This window comes from Hypanus sabinus, chromosome 16, assembly GCF_030144855.1.
Source record: "Hypanus sabinus isolate sHypSab1 chromosome 16, sHypSab1.hap1, whole genome shotgun sequence".
Taxonomy (NCBI): Eukaryota; Metazoa; Chordata; class Chondrichthyes; order Myliobatiformes; family Dasyatidae; genus Hypanus; species Hypanus sabinus.
Window position 1 is genome coordinate 62563204 of NC_082721.1, and position 14996 is coordinate 62578199.

General features: G+C 44.2%; 1 protein-coding gene across 7 annotated transcripts in view; it reads left to right on the plus strand.

Moving 5' to 3' along the window:
- Positions 1 to 14996, plus strand: part of kank2 (KN motif and ankyrin repeat domains 2) — a 223291-nt gene that overhangs the window by 21032 nt on the left and 187263 nt on the right. For 3 of the 7 annotated variants that reach the window (XM_059991926.1, XM_059991932.1, XM_059991929.1), the window contains exon 1: positions 2749 to 2914. The exons of 3 other annotated variants lie outside the window; for them this stretch is intronic. The gene's annotated coding sequence lies outside the window, so the exon portion shown is untranslated. Of the gene's footprint in view, positions 1 to 1815; positions 1898 to 2748; positions 2915 to 14996 lie in introns of those variants that run through there. One more of the 7 variants, XM_059991930.1, reaches the window with a different exon arrangement.

Here is a 14996-nt window from a genome sequence, read left to right on the forward strand (position 1 = left end):
CTCTGAGGAGCAGCCCACGCGTGCTGCATGTGCCTTGAAAAGCTGGTTTAATTAGTACCATACGTGTGAGTAGGTACGTATTGTCATTAGACTTGCTTGTGCAGGATCAGAATCAGGTTTAATAACATTGACGTATGTTGTGAAATTTGATGTTCTACGGCAGAAGTACAATGAAGGAGATAAAAACCTAGAAACTACAATAAGAAATATGTATGCATATATAGTGGATTCCAGTTAATTGGGCATTAGTTTATTGGGACAGCTGCTTATTTGGGACAACTCTTAAAAGAACAAACACAAATTGAGAAAGCAGCCATGGTTCCCTTCATTTATTTGGGACAGGAGACTGTTGCTGAACAGTTGCTAACTAGCGTCAGTTGCGTGCACGCCTTCTGGCCGTAGGTACTACACCGTGCTTAGAGTGAACATTTTTAAATAACGTCACTCGTGTGTTTGTGTTCAAAGAGCAGTGATTTTTGTCACTGACAGTTGGCAAGTAAGAAGCAGTAAGACAATTCAGAACAGTTTTACTCACTGCAAATTCCACCATTCAGGCTTGGAAATGCCAGGATTGTCTGGGAGTGAAAATAAAGCAATTTCACTACTTCAACAAGTTAGGAATTATGAAGAGTTTGAAGGTATCAACAATCAAATTGAATGTTATAATTAAAATGAAGTTTTGAGGATGCAGTCGTTCAAAGCACTAGTTGAAGGCAGTCCACAATCAGCACTAGGTGTCTGTGTATTTGTTGCTAATTTGCGCTGATCTGCGTTGATTTTGTTCATTTACTGTCAATCAAAAGAACACATCAGTGAACACAATGAATTCCTCCATTGATAACTATTAGGAAATAGTAGACAGTTTTACAGTACTGTAGTTGCTTTGGTAGTCTAATTTATTCTGTATTTCATTTAAATATGTAATTTGTTAGTTAAACGGTAGTTTGTCTTTTTATATTTATTTAACTATTTCCATGAATCTTTGGCAGCCACTTAATTGGGCTGAAATGTATTGGTCCTGATGCATCCCAATTAACCAAAATCCACTATATCAATTAAATAAATAGTGTAAAAAGAGAGTCAAAAATAGCAAGGTAGTATTCATGGGTTGATTCATTGTCCGTTCAGAAATCTGATGATGGAGGGGAAGAAGCTGTTCCTTAAACATTGAGAGTGTGCCCTCAGGCTTCAGTACTTCCTCCCTGGTGGTAGCAATGAGAAGAAGGTATGGGTGATGGGGTGGGGGGGGGAATCTTAATGATGGTTGCCATGTTTTAAAGATGTCCTTGATGCTGGGGGGCTGGTGCCCATGATTGAGCTGCTTGAGCGTGCAAACTTCTGCAGCTCTTTTCATCCTGTGCCGTGGCCCCTCCATACCAGATGGTGATGTGATCCTGTCCGCTGCTCTCCATCCCACCTTCTGCCAACTCCTGTCAGCCCCCCAGGCAAGCCAAGCCAGGGTTTGCAAAAGTCCAGAAGAAATGGGCTATGGCACAGTTGTCCTTTAGTACAGGCAGGCTCCAAGTCAGAATCAGAATCAGGTTTGTTATCACTGACATATGTAGTGAAATCTTGGAAATGAACAAGTTCCATAAGTTTTTTAAAAAAGATATAGATTAGATTTATTTTCCATATGTACATAGAAACATACAGTGAAATTCACTGTTTTGTGTCAGTAACCCCACACAGTCAGAGGAGGCAGCCCATAAGTGTTGGTATGTTTCCTTGGTCAACATAGCAAGTCCGCAACTAACTAAACCCAAACCTTCTCCTTTGGACTGTGGGAGGAAACCGGAACACCTGGAGGAAAGCCATGCGTTCGTGGAGAGAACGTCCATACTCCTCATCAACAGCAGCTGGAACTGAACCCTGATGCTGATGCTGTAAAACTGCTACGGTAATGTGCTACACTTTGGAACCCTTTGGCTAACCCTTAGTATCTTACCCACAATACTGTAAAAATGGCATCAAAAACACAGGCAGATTTTTTTAAAATAACAATTGCTAAAAATAGAGAAATATTCTACATTTTGTTATTGTTCTTTCCTTATGTTACCTTGATGTGATGTTGTAATGAAGCGGTCCATATGGATGGCGTACAGAGGAAAGTTTTCCACTGTATCTTGGTACATGTGATGAATAATCAATCAATCTAATAAAACAAGTTTGGTCACTTGGAATGAACTTGTGTATGTACAATGGACTTTTGAATTTAATGATACCATAGGAACTCGTTCCTATGTAGGGGTGTCCATAAGACGTGTCTGTAACCCAGAGGAACACACAAAATGCAGGAGGAACTCAGCAGGTCAGGCAGCGTACATGGAAAGGAATAAAGAGTCAGTGTTTCAGGCTGAGACACTGTGTAACCCAGGGATGGTTTAAACAATACAATGAACACATTTTCCCAGAGTATCTCACTAAATCCACAGGGAATTGGATCGCATCACCCTTCTTAGGGCATGAAAACTTTGCTCACCAGTAATTCTTAAAAGAAACTTGGCGCCAGTGTAGGGAACAGAGGAAACAGTTTGGTGACCAGGTATGTGCCTAGGGAGACAGAGATAGAGAAAAAGGAACCTTTGTTTACATGGATCCACTACAGCCTCTCTGAGGCTTCCACATCTTTCCTATAATGAAGCAATGGGAAATGAACACAGTAATCCAGTTGTGGTCTAACTTGTGTTGAAGTGGAAGTAATTTACATATGTGTCACCATGTGCTGCCTGGAGATATGTTTTCTTGCAGGCGTTCTCAGTAGAACAGAGAAATACAGTTCAACCAATGAAAAACGACACACAAAGACTGACTGACAGCCCAATGTGCAAAAGAAGACAAACTTTGCAAATAAACAAACGTTAAGAGCATGAGTTACGGAGTCCTTGAGAATGAGTCCATAGTTCTCAGAGTTGAGGTGAGAGAATTTTTTCATGCTGGTTCAGGAGCCTGATGATTGAAGTATTTTATAGAGCTGCAACAGTATCTCATGGCTCTTGAACTCATTCCCCTGACAAATGAAGGCTAACACACTAACCGCTTAATTAATCAACCTATCAAACTGTACGTCAACTTTGAGGGATTTATGTATGTGAACCCCAAGATCACTCTGTTCCACAGTGCTGAAAATGGAGACAATATCCTGTCTTGACTTGAATTGTAGTAAGGAAGGCAAATGCAAGGTTAACATTCATTTCAAGCGATCTAGAATATAACACAAAGGGGTACTGTTAGACTTTGTAGCTCATTGTTCAGGCTGCATTTGGAGTATTGTGAGCAGTTTTAGGACCCATAACTAAAAAGGACATTGGAGAGGATCCAGAGGATGAGAATGGTCATGCAAATGAAATGGTTAACATATGAGGAGCATTTGTTAGCGCTTGGCCTGTACGCTGGAGTTTAGAAGAGTGAGGGGAATCTTACTGAAAACTACTAAGTATTGAATGGCCTAGACAGGGTGAAAGTGGAGAGGATCTTTCCAACAGTGTGGAATATTTCTTGGACCAGAGTGCTCAGCCCCAAAATAAAAGGATGTCCCTTTAGAACAGATGAAGAGGAACTTCTTTAGCCAGAGGGTGGTGAACCTGGAATACATTGTCACAGCTGACTGTGGAGGCCAACTCACTGGGTATATTTAAAGCTGAGGTTGATAGGTTCTTGATTAGTAAAGGCATCAAAGGTTATGGGAAGAAGCCAGGAGAATACAGTTGAGTCATGATGGAATGGTAGAGCAGACTCGATGGGCCAAAATGCCCCCCAATTCTGCTCCTATGTCTTATTATCGTATGGTCTCAAGCTGTATGAAAAACCTTAAGTGTAGTCTGCAACATAACTTCCCAACTCTGAAATTCGCTGCCTTGACAACTGGAGGCCAGCGTGCCAAATGCCTTCTTCACCGTCCTATCTACCTGTGATACTGTTTTCAGGACCAAAGATTTGAGATTCTGAGTAATCCCTGGGGGTGGAGGATATCAGCCCAAATATAAAATTCTTCGTTTGAAAGTCTTGCCTCTGACTGCACAGCACTCCCTTCAGCATCTGATACCAGCTTTAAGCACAAGCTTTCAGGAGTAGTGAGGAATGTGCTAGCAACTACAGAGCTGCACAAGATTCCAGGCACTGCCTCTGCTGTCCTCCTTCACCTGGCATTGGCTAAGGTTCCCCTCTCAAATCTCTTTGAGTTTTGCTGTCTCCTTGGGCCTGGTATCTGCCACTATTGCTGTGTGCCATACAGTTTGTCTTAAGAGCCCTGTGTGGGCTCTGCGAGCTTCTAGCTGTTTCCCCATTCTGCACAACATCTGGCATCTAATGGGGATTGTTTCAGAGACTGTCAGCAAGTATTACAGCAATGGTATAACATTACAATGAGTATTGAGTCATCAAATGTTACAGAGGGTGGTGTGTTAGGGAGGAGACTGTTACACTCTCTGATAACCACACAACATGGGATGTGAATTCTGTCAGCAAGTGTCCCAGTCAAGGGTATAGGCTGCTTTATACAGTGGTGCAGACAGGTGTAAGGTATTTTGGAGTGCCCAAGTGAAGGGTGTTGGTTGCTTCATGGCGTGGAGAGCTCAGATTGTGCCGGAGTGGAGTGTGTGAGGTTTTATGTTTAAGCGTGTTGGGTGTTACACAGTAAAATGTGTGGGTTGTTTCACATTGAAGGGTATATGCTGTTACAGTCAGTACTAGAGACAGAGAGAAGCTTTGCAGTGTCACACTGAGAGGTGTGGGGTGTGTCAGTGTTACAGTGAGAGGTGTGGAATATGTCAGTGTTACACTGAGAGATGTGCGTGTCAGTGTTGCAGTGTGAGGTGTGGGAGAGTGTTACAGTTACAGTGAGGGGAGTGGGGTGTGTCGGAGAGTCTCACAGTGAGGGGTGTGGAGTGTATCAGAGAGTGTCACAGTGAGGGGTGTGGGGTGTATCAGAGAGTGTCACAGTGAGGGGTGTGGGGTGTATCAGAGAGTGTCACAGTGAGGGGAGTGGGGTGTCTCGGAGAGTGTGACAGTGAGGGGTGTGGGGTGTATCAGAGAGTGTCACAGTGAGGGCTGTGGGGTGTATCAGAGAGTGTCACAGTGAGGGGTGTGGGGTGTATCAGAGAGTGTTACAGTTACAGTGAGGGGTGTGGGGTGTGTCAGAGAGTGTTACAGTTACAGTGAGGGGTGTGGGGTGTGTCGGAGAGTGTCACAGTGAGGGGTGTGGGGTGTATCAGAGTGTCACAGTGAGGGGTGTGGGGTGTATCAGAGTGTCACAGTTACAGTGAGGGGTGTGGGGTGTGTCGGAGAGTGTCATAGTGAGGGGTGTGGGGTATGTCGGACAGTGTTTTAGTGAGCGGTGTGGGGTGTGTTCACATTGGGGTGAGGGCTGTGGGGTTGTATTGGTGTTACAGTGAGTGCTGCTGAAGTATCAGTATTCCAGTGGGGGCTGTGGGTATGTTAGTGTTACAGTGAGGGGTGTGGAGTATATCTGTGTCATGGTAATGGGTGTGGTTTATCAGAGGGTGTTTGACTGAGCTTCGTGCCGTTTCCCTCACACATAAGATGTTGTCTGTCATCTGGTTTAGTTGGTAGTCAGCAGTTGAAGTGAATGCCAGCAATGACTCAGTGTTTCTTGTGTGTTGAGATATGTGGAGCACAGGGAATTAATCCCTGGAAGATCACAAATCAGCTCCAGTTACTAGCTTTATTTTAGTGAGTCTGGTGCTCATTTTTAGTGTCTGAGAGTTTTTCGTCTCAATACAGCCCAGAAGTGTTCCTGCAAATTGCTGCTCATCTGTCAGTATGCAGAGGGATTCTAAATGGGTGGTCTGCTGCTGACTGTGTAGTCTGTTGTCTTGATGATAAGGTTCAATGAACTCTTTGAAATATGGACTGAGATGTCTGAATTTCTGTGTCTGAAAGGAATGGAGATTTTGTGGTCAGCTGGACAGGCAGGGTCCATGGAGAGAGGAACAAAGTCAGCACCACCAGACACCAGGACAGCTTCTTTCCCTGCTGTTACAGTACAGGCCCTTCGGCCCATGATGTGCTAACATAAACCTATTCCACGATCAATCGAATCCTTCCCTCCCACATAATCCTCCATTCTTTCAGCTATCTAGCAGGTAAATCTCCACTGTAGACTCTTTAAAGCTTCCACTTCCTTCCTACAATCTAAGAGTCTCTTAATTGTCCCTAACATATCTGCTTCTACCATTGCCTCCAGCAGTGTATTCCAGGCATTTATTACTCTTTTTTAAAAATCCTACCTCTGACATCCCCCCAAAATTTCCTGCACTGAAATTAATCTATTAATAGCCATAATCATCCTGGAAAAAAGACACTGTCTTTATCCATGCCTCTCATAACCTTATGCTGTCCACTCTCCTCTCATTTCCCTTTGCTCCAAGGAGAAAAGCCCCAGCTGACTTAACACTTCTTCGTACGGTGTGGGAAATGGAACCTAGACTCACCCTGACCATCTGCTTTTTTATGGCCTGGCTCTATATTGTCTGCCTGCACTGGATTTTCTCCGTACCTGTTGTGGGTTATTCTGTATCTTATGATTGTTTTCCTTTGGACAGCCTCAGTGCATTGATGTGATGAAATGATCTGGATTACAAAGTTTGTCACTGTACCTCGGTGCACACTGAATGGTGGTAATGATCCCTGGCAGAGCCGTGTCAATGGAAGGGTTACTGCAGTCTGGCATCTCACACTGGTGTTGTTGCCAGGGAATTTAAACCCTCCCAGCTCGAGAGAGAGCAGAGAGCTTTCTACAGACATTCCTTCATCGGTCTTTGCTGCCTTCCCTACTCCCTGCCTGCAGCATCGCTGTCACCTTGTTATCTGCCATGTTGGAGGAACCCCGGTGAATGATCACAGCAGCGTGACGCTCAGTGAGTGACCATCAGGCCTCGTTCCCAAATCCCCCGCGGAACCATCTCAGCTCTGACCCTTTCGGACTCCATGCCCCATGATTGTGCGTTCCAGGTATGTGCACAAAGATTGGGATTTGGCCGATTTATTCACTGCTAGCCAGGAGATCTCCCAAGTCATCTTTCCACTGAGACTAGACAAACGTTCATAGTGATGCCTGTGCTATGACGCTTTCTAGTCTGTTATTTCTCTTGTTCTTATCACTGTGCTTACAACTCTTGATATATTTGAAACCGCTTCCAGACTCAGTCCTTCTGTAACACCCTTTACTGACAGCAAACTCTGTCTATTCCCGACCATTGACAGATGTGTCTTAGGTCACATTCAGTCGCTGAAAGGGGGGGGGGGTAGGGGAGGAGTGGTAAAAGTTTAAGTTCGTGACATTAACCAGAATGTGTCAATGCTGTTTCCTCTCTGTGGTGCAGGATGAGTGTTGTGTGTGTGTATTTTTAGGTGTTTACATGCGTGTAAATATTTTTCGGAATATGTGCAGGGGTGTGTGTCTGTGTCTGTCTGTGTGTGTGTATTTTAGGGGTGTTAGCACTTATGTATGTGTTTTTGTGAGTGTATTAATGTGTGTGCCTTTGGGAGTGTATGCACATGTATGTTTTTGCAAGTGTGTGCAGATATGTGTGGGTATATGTATGTTTTTGGGATTGTGTGTGTGATTTTGTGAGTGTGTGCAGATGTGTCTGAATAGTGTTGTGCATCTTTGGGACTATATGTGTTTGTGTGCACGTGTGTGTTACCCAGATGATGACATAGAGTGAATGAATTGCTGACCCATCCTAGAAACAAATTTTCTGAGTTCTACATCTTTTGAGCACCTTTGGAAAAATTGAAACTACTCTGATTATTAAAGTCTATCCCATCACTGATTCAATCACTCTCTTCAAGCTTTGATCTAAACATTGTTTCATCAGCATGTGGTGGAGTGTGTGCATGAGAGCGTGTGAGTGCATACATGTATGTGAATGTGTGTGTGTGTGATGTGTGATGTGTGCAGGTGTACTTGTGGAGCCTCTACACTGAGTGTGTGTACTCAAAGTCTTCTTGACAGCAATTGATACTTCAATTTCTACAGGTCATTTAATCACAGACAATGTGTTGATTTTAAGCCAGTGTCGTCGTTACGTAACCACAGTAACAGGCTAAGGTTATTTAGCTGCTTGAACATGTTCTACCATACAGGGCCTTCTGAGAATCTGGAGTTATCCAGAGTATTTAAATCCATCCCACCACTGATCTGTGATCCAGACACCTGTAGCTATCTCCAGTGAGGTCCATGAAACTCTGAATAGATTCCAAAAGTATCTAATCCGAGTGGGAGCAGGATGGTTACATTTAGGAAGTTGGTTTAGATTAGATTAGTTTTACTTGTCACAAGTACATCAAAACATACAGTGAAGTGTGCTGTTGGTGTCAATGACCAACACAGTCCGAGGATTTGCTGGGGGCAGCCTGCAAGCGTGCCATGCTTCCAGCACCGACGTCGTTTCCTCAGTCATGGTAGCCACTACACCACTATGCTGTTGTCAGTGGAAGTGCAGACATCAGAACAGGTCAGCATAACTTGTACTGTGCTGTAATGTTCTGTGTCTTATATTCTATTTGTATAAGTATTCATTATTTATTTAACAGGCAGTGGAGTTTCATAGTTGATAATCCTGTCCCCCCTTGTGTCTTTCCGAGGCGCGGAGAGATCAATTGTAAATACAGTGCCTATATTCACCACCCTCCCATCCCTGGAAGTCTTCACGTTTTATGGCTTTACAACGTTGAATCACAGTGGATTTCGTTCAACTTTTTTTGACACTGATCAACAGAAAAAGACTCTTTCATGTTAAAGTGAAAACAGACCTCTACAAAGTGATCTAAATAAATTTCAAATATAAAACACAGTAACTGATTGCATAAGTATTCACCCCCTTTTAATCATCACTGGTGCAGCTAATTGGTTTTAGAAGTCACATAATTAGTTAAATAGACATCTGATTTTGAGGACCTGTGTGCAATCAAGATGTTTCAATTGATTATGGTCAAAGTACACTTGTATCTCGAAGGTCCAACTGCTGGCGGGTCAGTATCCTGGCAAAAATACACCATGTAGACAAAATCTGAAAATACTGAATATCTCTTGGAGTACAGTTAAATCAATCTTCAAGAATTGGAAAGAATATGGCACAGCTGTAAATCTGCCAAGATCAAGACCTGAATGACCATGCAAGAAGGGGACTAGTGAGGGAGGCCACTAAAAGACCTATGACAACTGTGGAGGAGTTACAAGCTTCATTGCCTGAAGTGGGAGAGACTGCACATACAACAACTGTATCACCAGTCGCAGCTTCATGGGAGAGTGGCAAAGAGAAAGTCACTGTTGAAAAAAATTCACATGAAATCTCAGCTAGGGTTTGCCAGAAGGCATGTGAGAAACTCTGAAGTCAGCTGGAAGAAGTTTCTATGGTCTGATGAAACTAAAATTGAACTTATTGGCTGTCAGACTAAATGCGCTGTTTGGCTTAAGTCAAACACCACAGATCATCAAAAACACACCGTCCGTACCGTGAGGCATGGTGGTGGCTGCATCATGCTGTGGGGGTGCTTGACTGCAGCAGACCCTGGAAGGCTTGTGATAGTAGAGGCTAAAATGAACGCAGGAAAACACAGTGAAATCCTGGAGGAAAACCTGATGCAGTCTGCAAGAGAACTGTCACTTGGAAGAAGATTAGTTTTGTAGCAAGACAATGACCCCAAGCATAAAGCCAAGGCTACACAGGAATGGCTGTAAAACAACAAAGTTAATGTCCTGGAGTGACCAAGTCAGAGTCAATCCAATCCAATTGAGAATTTGTGGCTGGACCTGAAAAGGGCCATTTGTTCATGATCACTTGCAATCTGACAGAGCTTGAGCAGTTTTGTAAAGAAGAATGGGGAAAAAAATTCAGTGTCCAGATGTTCAAAGCTGATAGAGACCTATCCACACAGACTCATGGCTGTAATTGCTGCCAAAGATGCATCTGCTAAATACTGACTTGAAGGGGGTGAGTAATTATACGGTCAATTATTTAGTGTTTAATATTTGTAATAAATTTTGACCAGTTAGTAGAAATTTGTTTTCACTTTGACACAGAAGAATCTTTTTCTGTTAATCGGTGTCAAAAACAGGCAAAGTAAATCCACTGTGATTCAATGTTGTAAAACAATAAAACATCTGAGGGTGTTGGGAGGAGGAATACTTTTTTAGGCACTGTAGAATCATTGAACATTTATAAAGCACCGGGGGGAGGTCATTTGGCCGATTGATTTTGCCTGAATTCATAAACAGTTGTGCAACATAATCTCACCCTTCAGGGCTACAGGGCAAACCTCCTCAAGTCTGGTTTAAAAGTTACGCACACAAAATGCTGAAGAAACTCAACAGGTCTGGCAGCATCTACGGAGGAGTTAAACTGTTGACAGTTCATCCAAGACCCTTCATCAGGAGTACTCTGGATTTCCAGCAACTGCAGATTTTCTTGTGCTTAAAAGATTTTCTCTCACCCTTTCAGGCAGTGGGTTCCAGATGCCCACCTGTCTCTGAGTAATAAAAGGTTTTTCCTCATATCTCGCTATTCCTTCTCCTAATGAAATTAAATTTCTGCTCACTTGTCTTTGACCGCTCTGCTAAAGAGATTAGGCCCAGCTTATTTACTCTATCTAGGCCCCTTGTAATTCTATAATCCTCAATCAAGTCTCTGTCCCAAAGGAAAGAGTGACGGCTTCAGATGCAGATCTGATTCAGATTCATTTATCTGTCAGATGTACATAGAAACACAGTGAAATGGGCTGCTTGTGTCAACAACTAACACAACCAGGTTCAATTCCCAGCACTGCTCTAAACAGCTTGTATGATCTCACCATGACCACACTGGTTTCCTCTAGTTCCTCTGGTTATCTCCCACATTCCAAAGACATGTGGGTCACATGGGTGCGTTTGGACGGCACAGGCTTGCAGGGCCTGAAAGGCCTGTTAGAGCGCAGTGTCTCTAAGTCAGGCCTGCGGGCCATGTGCGGCCCGTTAAGCTTTTTAATCCGGCCCGCAGAACTTGATGAAATTATATTAATAAACCTTGTTAACGTTTTTTTCCCCGCAATTCTGGCGTTTTCCCAACAGATGACGCACTCTATATACATTTGTGGCGACCCATTTCCTGGCACGTCCGAACCGGCTCACAATTAGCCAGCTTCCGGCTAAGGGAGATAGCCTGCGGGGATTTGCGAGCACAGAGCTTTGGAGCCTCTGCGCCACAGGGGGCAGGTTGAGGGAGGCTTAAAGTGAGGCTGGGGATTTCAAATAAAGTTTTTTTTCTTCGACTGCAGTTACCGACTCCGTGTCGTAATTTTAGCGCTGCATGTAGCACACCGCTACACATTGACCTTTGTTGAGGTGCAGCGTATTACTCCACATTTGCGCTTTACTCTTTGTTTGGCTCGACCTATTTGTGTGAACAGGCGTTCAGCGTCATGAACATCAACAAAGCCAGCCACAGATCCAAGTTAACTGACCAACACCTCAGATCCATCCTGAGAATCGCCACAACGAAACTAAATCCAGACTTTGATGCACTGGCTAAAAAGGGAGACCAACAACACTGTTCCCACTGAAATTAAAAATAAGTTTCTTCGTTGTGTTATGTAAAAAATGCATTTGAAAATATTTTTTTCAATAAGCCTTACATGTTACATGTCATTTCTGTTAAGTGATGGACATGAGTAGTGCACAGGTGCACGTACGTTCTCAAAATAAAAAATGCACTCCAGATCAAATAACGCGCTCCGCATACTGGCGCGCTGTCACTGTTCTGTCCTTGTGCTGGTCGTTGTTGAGTTTTGGCACAGGGGACAATTGAATAAGAAGGAGCAGGACAAGTAGACCTGCATCTCCTACCGTTTTTGAAATAAAGACAGTCGGGAGGAGAGTGATGATGATAATATCTTGAAGGATAACAGAATTTTCAGTGCTTTAAAATAATAACTGTTACTATTTAAAAAAAGCTGTATTTTATTCATTTAATTTTCAGTGTTTTAAAAGTCATTTCAATAAATAGCTAAATACCATGGGACTTCAAAGACAGGTATTTTGTTGTAATGCATGTGTTCATTTTCAATTGAAATTAAAGCACATGTTTTCTACATATCCCATGATATTTTATTTTCTCTTATGAGGTGTATTACCAAAACACTCCGTCCATCTGCTCCTGGTCCGGCCCCCCTGTCAAATTTTAGAACCCTTTGTGGCCCTCAAGTCAAAAAGTTTGCCCACCCCTGCTCTAAATAAATTTAAAAAAAAGTAAAATCCTAAGGATGTGCAGGGGGCAGCCTGCGAGTGTGGCCACACATAGCTTACCCAGCTCTGTCCATTGCTGCAGTTTTCCAGTCCTGGCAACATCGCTGTAAATCTCTTCACCATCCTCTCCTGTGTAATCACATATTTAATGTGGTGACCAACACTGTACACAGAGCTCAGGCTGCGGCTTAACCAGCCTGAGTGCTGCGTAAACGTAACATTGGATATTCAGAAGCTGGCGGTGAGGAGGAAGCTCTGCAGGCAGAAATGACTTGCACTTGCACATTTGAGAAACTGGTAATTATCAGAACTATAGGACGTGATGATTAGAGGCTGTGGGCGTCTTGGGTGATGCTTCATTTTAAGTCCCACATCAAAAGGAGGGGTTGCCCTCCATTACATCAAGCTTAGAAAAGCATGGGCAGAGAGTATGATGAAAGCTGACTTCTCGCATCTTGCGTCATCTCACTTCTACTCACGTAGAACACCACAGGAACATGCCCATGATCTTGTGCCAAACTAATTAACCAGTTATTTAGCATCCAACTAAGCTAATCCCTTTTGCCTACACAATGTCCATACTCCTCCATTCCCTGTGTATTCGTGTGCCTGTCTAAGAGACTCTGAAACGCCGCTGTTGTATCTGCCTCCACTACCAACCCTGGAAGTTCCACACACACACCACTCTGTGTTCAAAAACCAACTTGCCCACACATTTCATTTGCAACCCCCTCTCATCTGAATTGCCTGCTGTCTGGTATTAGACAGTTCAACCATGGGATAAAGATATTGACACTCTATAACTCTCATAATCTTACAAACTTCTAACTTCTATAAGGTCTCTAGAGGTCCCCTAGCAGCCCCATGATGTTGTGGCAAGCTAATCAAACTTCCTGCTGCTGTCTCTCTCCAAAGTCAAATTGATTCAAAGTCAAATTATTACATATAATTAATAATATATAGTATTATTATTTATAATTAAATATATATAAATAATATATAGTTAATAATTAACTATGTGCTATCTTGAGATTCATTTTCTTTCAGGCATTTACAGGGAAGTAAAGAAATACCTGCTGCCCAGTGGCAGCAGCGAGCAGGGGGCATGGCCTGGATGGTGGGGGTCCTTGATATGGGTGCTGCTTTCCCATGGCAGCACTCCACTCAATCGTGCTCAATAATGGGGATGTTTCCTCCTGTGATGGACGGGACTGGACGGTATCCCCCACTTTTTGTAGCCATTCCCATCCCTGGGCAGGATATGATGCAAACAGATATTCTCAACTTGGTCAAAGTTTTAAGTGACATGCCAACTCTGCAAACTTCTAAGAAAGTATTGATGCGTAGAGTGCTTTTGGAGGAAGTGCTCCAGTCTGTGCAGGAACACTAGAAATGTGTTGGTCTTTAATAAGGAAATTGTTATTGTGAACATTTGAGTGTGGAGGGTTGTACTGAAGGACAGACTGTTATCCAACAATAACATGTACAGAGGGAAAAGGAAGAAGGGGCATTTGGCCCGTGTGTCCCTTCAACTTCAAACCTCCTCCAAGCGGGTTATTTATGGGCTTTCCTTACATTTTTCCTCTGGAATCAAGCTCTCTTTAACTGCAAAGTATATAAATAAATTTGAGCCTGTTTAAGAAGCAGAATAATTTCTCTCTTGCTATAGGTGTGTAAGGGATCTGTAGTAAATACATTTCATGAACAACAGCATAACATGTCTGCAGAAATCAAGTATGTCAAGTATTACTTAACAATTTGTAAGAGTGTTACAGTGAGGGCAAGGCATTGGGTATGTTGAGGATTAGATAACTATCGGTATATGCCAGAAGGTGTCACAGTGAGGGGTGCGGGGAGTGTCGGAGAGTGTCACAGTGAGGGGTGTGGGGTGTGTCGGAGAGTGTCACAGTGAGGGGTGTGGGGTGTGTCAGAGTGTGAATGTGAGGGGAGTGGGGTGTGTCGGAGAGTGTCACAGCGAGGGGTGTGGGGTGTGTCGGAGAGTGTGACGGTGAGGGGAGTGGGGTGTGTCAGAGAGTGTGAATGTGAGGGGAGTGGGGTGTGTCGGAGAGTGTGACAGTGAGGGGAGTGGGGAGTGTCAGAGGGTGTCACAGTGAGGGGTGTGGGGAGTTTCGGAGAGTGTCACAGTGAGGGGAGTGGGGTGTGTCAGAGAGTGTCACATCGAGGGGTGTGGGTGTGTCGGAGAGTGTGAACGTGAGGGGTGTGGAGAGTGTCAGAGAGTGTCACAGTGAGGGGTGTGGGTGTGTCGGAGAGTGTCACAGTGAGGGGAGTGGGGTGTCTCAGAGAGTGTGACAGTGAGGGGTGTGGGGTGTGTCGGAGAATGTCACAGTGAGGGGTGTGGGGCGTGTCGGAGAGTGTGACAGTGAGGGGTGTGGGGTGTCTCGGAGAGTGTCACAGTGAGAGGTGTGGGGTGTGTCAGAGAGTGTGACAGTGAGGGGCGTGGGGTGTGTCAGAGAGTGTGACAGTGAGGGGCGTGGGGTGTGTCAGAGAGTGTGACAGTGAGGGGCGTGGGGTGTGTCAGAGAGTGTCACAGTGAGGGGTGTGGGGTGTGTCAGAGAGTGTGACAGTGAGGGGAGTGGGGTGTGTCGGAGAGTGTGACAGTGAGGGGAGTGGGGTGTGTCGGAGAGTGTGACAGTGAGGGGAGTGGGGTGTGTCGGAGAATGTCACTGTGAGGGGTGTGGGGTGTGTCGGAGGGTGTCACAGTGAGGGGAGTGGGGAGAGTCGAAGAGTGTGGCAG